This window comes from Bison bison, unplaced genomic scaffold, assembly GCF_000754665.1.
Source record: "Bison bison bison isolate TAMUID 2011002044 unplaced genomic scaffold, Bison_UMD1.0 scf7180017864072, whole genome shotgun sequence".
NCBI classification, from domain to species: Eukaryota; Metazoa; Chordata; class Mammalia; order Artiodactyla; family Bovidae; genus Bison; species Bison bison.
In genome coordinates, this window is record NW_011494644.1 from 4,505,294 (window position 1) to 4,510,196 (window position 4,903).

The window sequence follows — 4,903 nt, forward strand, 5'->3', positions numbered from 1 at the left end:
TGAGAGCCTCAGACCCGCGCCCCTGCCCAGCCCCTGCCCACTTGGCAGTATTTGAGATGCATGTGGCTTCCGATTTTCCCTTTGAAGCCTCTGTGGTTATAATTTTGCTTTATTTTAGGCCCCGGAGCTGTAATAATCCTAATAATAAACTTCATTTTATGGAGCATCTTTCATTCCAGCGCATCACAAAACGCTTTCGAGATCCTAATAGTAATTACAAAATTAAGTAACACATTAGAGTTGTAGGCAGCCCAGTAGCAAACAGTGCCTGCTGTAACACCACCGAACTGTGGGCAGCAGCGACGAGGTGGTGCCCTCAGGAAAGAGGAAAGCATCTTTCTGAAGGGTATCCCAGGTGAATGCCTTTGCAGGATTTTTCCTGGCTTGGGCCACCAACTACACCCCACACACACATACACACACACACTCACTCACTCACACTCACCCAGACCTGTAAGACCAAAACTTTAATTAATGTAACAGCTGCCAGGAGAGCTGATGGGAGTAAAGGAATAAACTTCTTTTCTAACTGCTTGTTCAGTGCAGGTGAAGGGAATAATGAGAGTTGGGACTATCAGACTCCCTCCATGAATATTTTGTTGTAAGAATGTATCACTGTGCTGTCAGACTTACTTCTTAAGTATTGCTTATGATTCTGTATTTATCCTGCAGTATTTTTAGCCCTTAAAAAAAGCCGTGGCTGGGACATTTGTTGCTTCCTCCTCCTTTCTCTCCCCCATCTAGACCTAGTAACACAAAATCATGCTGTCAGATTTACTGGTTATTAAAATAACACTCTAAGAATTTCTGCTCCTTTTCTTGCCTATAGAGTCAGCACAGCTCTTAAGTGTAAAATATGTATGATTATTATGTGACCCTGTAGCAGTGTTAGCTATTGCTACAGTGGTAATGTTGCAATTTATAAATGTATCAAATAAACACTTTGTGCACCTTAAACATACACAATCTTATATGTTAATTATATGTGTTTTTTTAAACTGTAAAGCATATAAAGAAAATATCAGAATGATTTCAAATTTGGTGAAACTGCAGGCTTTGTTTCTGAAAATGTTAGTAATGTCAGTGTTACTAGTTGTGTGTGTGACATCCAGTTCCTGACTTGTTTTTAATCTGATTGTGTGTGCAGTGACTCCTTTTGTAAAGAAGTTTCAAGTGGAATCCCAGTGTATAAAATAGACTGAATGTCCATGGGAAGGAAACAGCTTAGAGAGGGAGGAGAGAGAGAGAAGTAATCTCATAACTTTCCCAAGAAGATGTTATACTCTATTATATTTGAAAGAAAACAAGAATAAGATGCATACAACTCATTTAAATTAGGCAAAGTCATCAGCTGTGAGTTGCCTTGGAGATGGGAGGGACAGAAGTCCCAAGGTTTGAAAGAAGTAGAAAATGTTTGAAATAATAGTTGTGAGAGACAGCTGGAGACAGTAGGATTATCTAGCAGCGTGGAGACGTCATTGAAGTCAGTGGTCATGAACATAAGTGTGATAACCGACCTGTGCTTTGTTGACCCTCTGGTGCTCAGCTACTCTGGCACCAGTGTATGAAGAAAGCCAGTGGACAGCTTCGTTCAGAGTTGTGGTTTGCCAGATGCATGCAACAGAATGACAGGCGCAAAAGTGTTTAGGGCATCGGTCAAAATATTGTAATGATAGCTCATTAAATCTCAGCTGGATAAGGAGAAAAAGTGAAAAAGAAAGCTGTTATATCTATTTTAGTCATTGAATACCAGATGGCATACGGTCAGTGGAATAGTTGACTTAGACCCATAGAGTTGAGGAGTCACTGAGAGTTATTGATACAGCAGAGTGGAAGGGCAGGGGATTGGGGGCACAAGGTCCAGACTGTGACACTGGTGCTGTGTGGCTGAAGTGGGAATGGAGGAGGTTAATTTTTTTTTCCCCTATCAGTTTCGCTTGCCATCTCAAGATACCTTTCAGTTAAATATTCTGTTTAGCAAGAGGAATAAGAGGAGATAGTAAGAACACTGGAGATTTTTTCAAAATCATATCTACCCGGTATTTCTTTCTTTTTTTCGTTTTTCTTTCTCCTTTTTTTTTCTGGCCGTGCCTTATGGAATTTTCATTTCCCAGTTAGAGACTGAACCAGGGCCCTTGGCAGTGAGAGCATGGAACCCTAACCACTGGATCACCAGGGAATTCCCTAACCTGTATTTCTTAAGGTTAAAATATGTCAGACAGTGAGCTCCCCAAAATTTAAAATGAATGAAGTGGTATGTTTCTTTGTTCACTCTTGTGCCTTTGCTTTGTGGTAAGATGTACCTGAATCTTGCCTAGTGTTTGAGCTTGTATTGCTCACTGTACTTTTTACCTGAACAAACAGATCTAGTCTTGAGTTAAAAAAAAAAAAAAGTCAGTGCAGAGTTACACTTTCCAAATCAATGAAACATTTACAGGAAGTTCAGTTAAGATTTCAGAGGTGGCAGGACTGGCTTTATGCTAAGATCTGCAAAAAAGTGACTTTACCTGGCAGCAAAAAGTTAATATGTTGTTGATTCCCTTTGGTGCATTAAACATCATACTAAAAGTCTTGATTGTGATGTGTTTACTGCAGCTTTTTAAATGAACAAAGTCTATTTTGAAAATAGAACTCCTGGAGCTGAAAAGTTCCTCAGAATGTAGTTTGAAAACCACTGCAGTAAACTAGAACGGGGAAGTTTAGGATTCAAATCCAAACCTTACCTCTTAGTAGCTCTGTTACTTTGGTTAACTTACCTGGCCTTTCTCTATAAAGTTCCCCTTCTGTAAAAATAGAGGTAACATCTCAGTGAGTTATTGTAATGATTGAGTTAATCCATGTAAAACATTTAGAACAGTGCCTGATACATGGTAAGTGCTCAGTAAAAGTTAGATATCGTTGTATTGCTGTTTGAGTTTATAACAGGTGTCAGAATCCCAGTTTTGAAACTGAAGCTCAGAACTTATTACTGAGAACTGACACAATTTCTTTATTAGATGCTTGGAAGTGAGAAAACATCAAGGCTTAGCACAAGTCTAATAAATTTGTCTTCCCTCTTAGCTTTGGACTCCACCATCACTGTTTCTCCTCTTTCAGTCTCTCATCTCCAACTTTCTAGTCTCTGTACTCCTCAGCTTCTACTTGAACTACCACAAAAGGAAATGAAATATTCCAAAACAAAAAGCTGAGTAAAATAACTTCTTTAAATCCCAACTAGTAAACTATATTACTATGAGATTATGAGCCACGTTTCATGCTGGAAGTTTGGAAGTTTTTTTTTTTTTAATTTACCATTTTTTAAGACTTTTTTTTTTGGCTGCGCTGGTTCTTCGTTGCTGCACATGGGCTTTCTCTAGTTGCAGTGAGCAGAGGCTCCTCTTTGGCTTGATACTCTTCTTGTGGTGTGTGGGCTGCTCATTGGGGTGGCTTGTCTTGTTGCAGAGCCTGGGATCTAGAGCATGTGGGCTTTAGTAGTTGTGGCTTACAGGCTTGGTTGCCCCACAGCATGTAGAATCTTGGAGCAAGAATCGAACCCATGTCCCCTGCATTGGCATGCTCAATCTTGTCTGACTCTGCAACCCCATGGACTCTAGCATGCCAGGCTCCTCTTGTCCATGGGATTTTCTTGGCAAGAATACTGGAGTGGTTGCTATTTCCTCCAGGGGATCTTCCCAACCTAGGGATTGAACCAGTGTCTCCTGCATTGGCAGACAGATTCTTTACCACTGAGCCACCTGGGAAGTCCTATACTGGCAGTTTTTTATTTGTTTTTATAGTATTGGCCCAAATACAGAGAAACTATATTCCTTTAATTTTCATCTGCGTGTGGTAGCATTTCCTGAATTTGTTCTAATAGCTTGTGGATGGTGCACAAACTTTTAAACATATGATGACTGCCACCCCCCCTTTTTTTTTGGCTGTGCCATAAGCTGACTGGCTTGCAGGACCTTAGTTCCCCAACCAGAGATTGAACCCAGGCCATGGCAGTGAAAACCCCAATTCCTAACCACTGGACCACGAATAAACTCTAAAGATACAGTGTAACAGAAATGGATATCGTTTATACGGGGAATATACGTGGGGGGATACTTTAGTAAGGACCCTTAGGAGTTTCTATTAATGTAATAAAAAGTATTAAATGATAGTAAATATAATGGCAGAATTACATTAATTCTGCTATACTAGGGTCAAATTTCTACTGGTTACTGGAACTCAGTATCAAGACAATATTTTATGTAGCGCTTTATAGTTTTTGAAGCACTTTGACATCTATCACCTGATTTGATTCCCTAAGGTTCTTATATTTAGCCAATGTTAAATAGTCATTTCTACATTTTCCCCCATGAGTCGGTGTTTTGCGCATGAGATTTGAGTTTCCAGGTTGCAAAGTCTCCCTTCAAGAACACTACCTATGTAGGAATTTGTGCACACATCAGTGGCTAAAATTTTTGCCAGAATACAGAAGAGGTAAAGGAGATTTGGGTTTCAGTATTAAAGGGATGTCCTGCACTTTGTACAAATACCTTAACCTCACAGTTACTGTTTTCTCATCCCTCAAGAGACTAATTTTTAGTGAAAAAAAATTTTTTTTAACCAGATCAACAAACAAAGCTGCTCCTGATAAATGTAAGTGATCTAGAGATCCTTTTACTGAGGCATCATTCCTTTCCGGCACAGATTTCAGTGACCATTTAGGATTGTGCATGCTCAGTCGCTTCAGTCGTGCCCGACTCTTTGTAACTATGGACTGTAGCCTGCCAGGCTCCTTTGTCCATGGGATTCTCCAGGCAGGAATTCTGGAGTGGGTTGCCATGCCCTCCTTCAGGGGATCTTCCTGACCCAGGGATCAACCTTGTGTTTCCTGCATTGTAGGCAGATTTTTTACTGCTGAGCCACTGGGGAA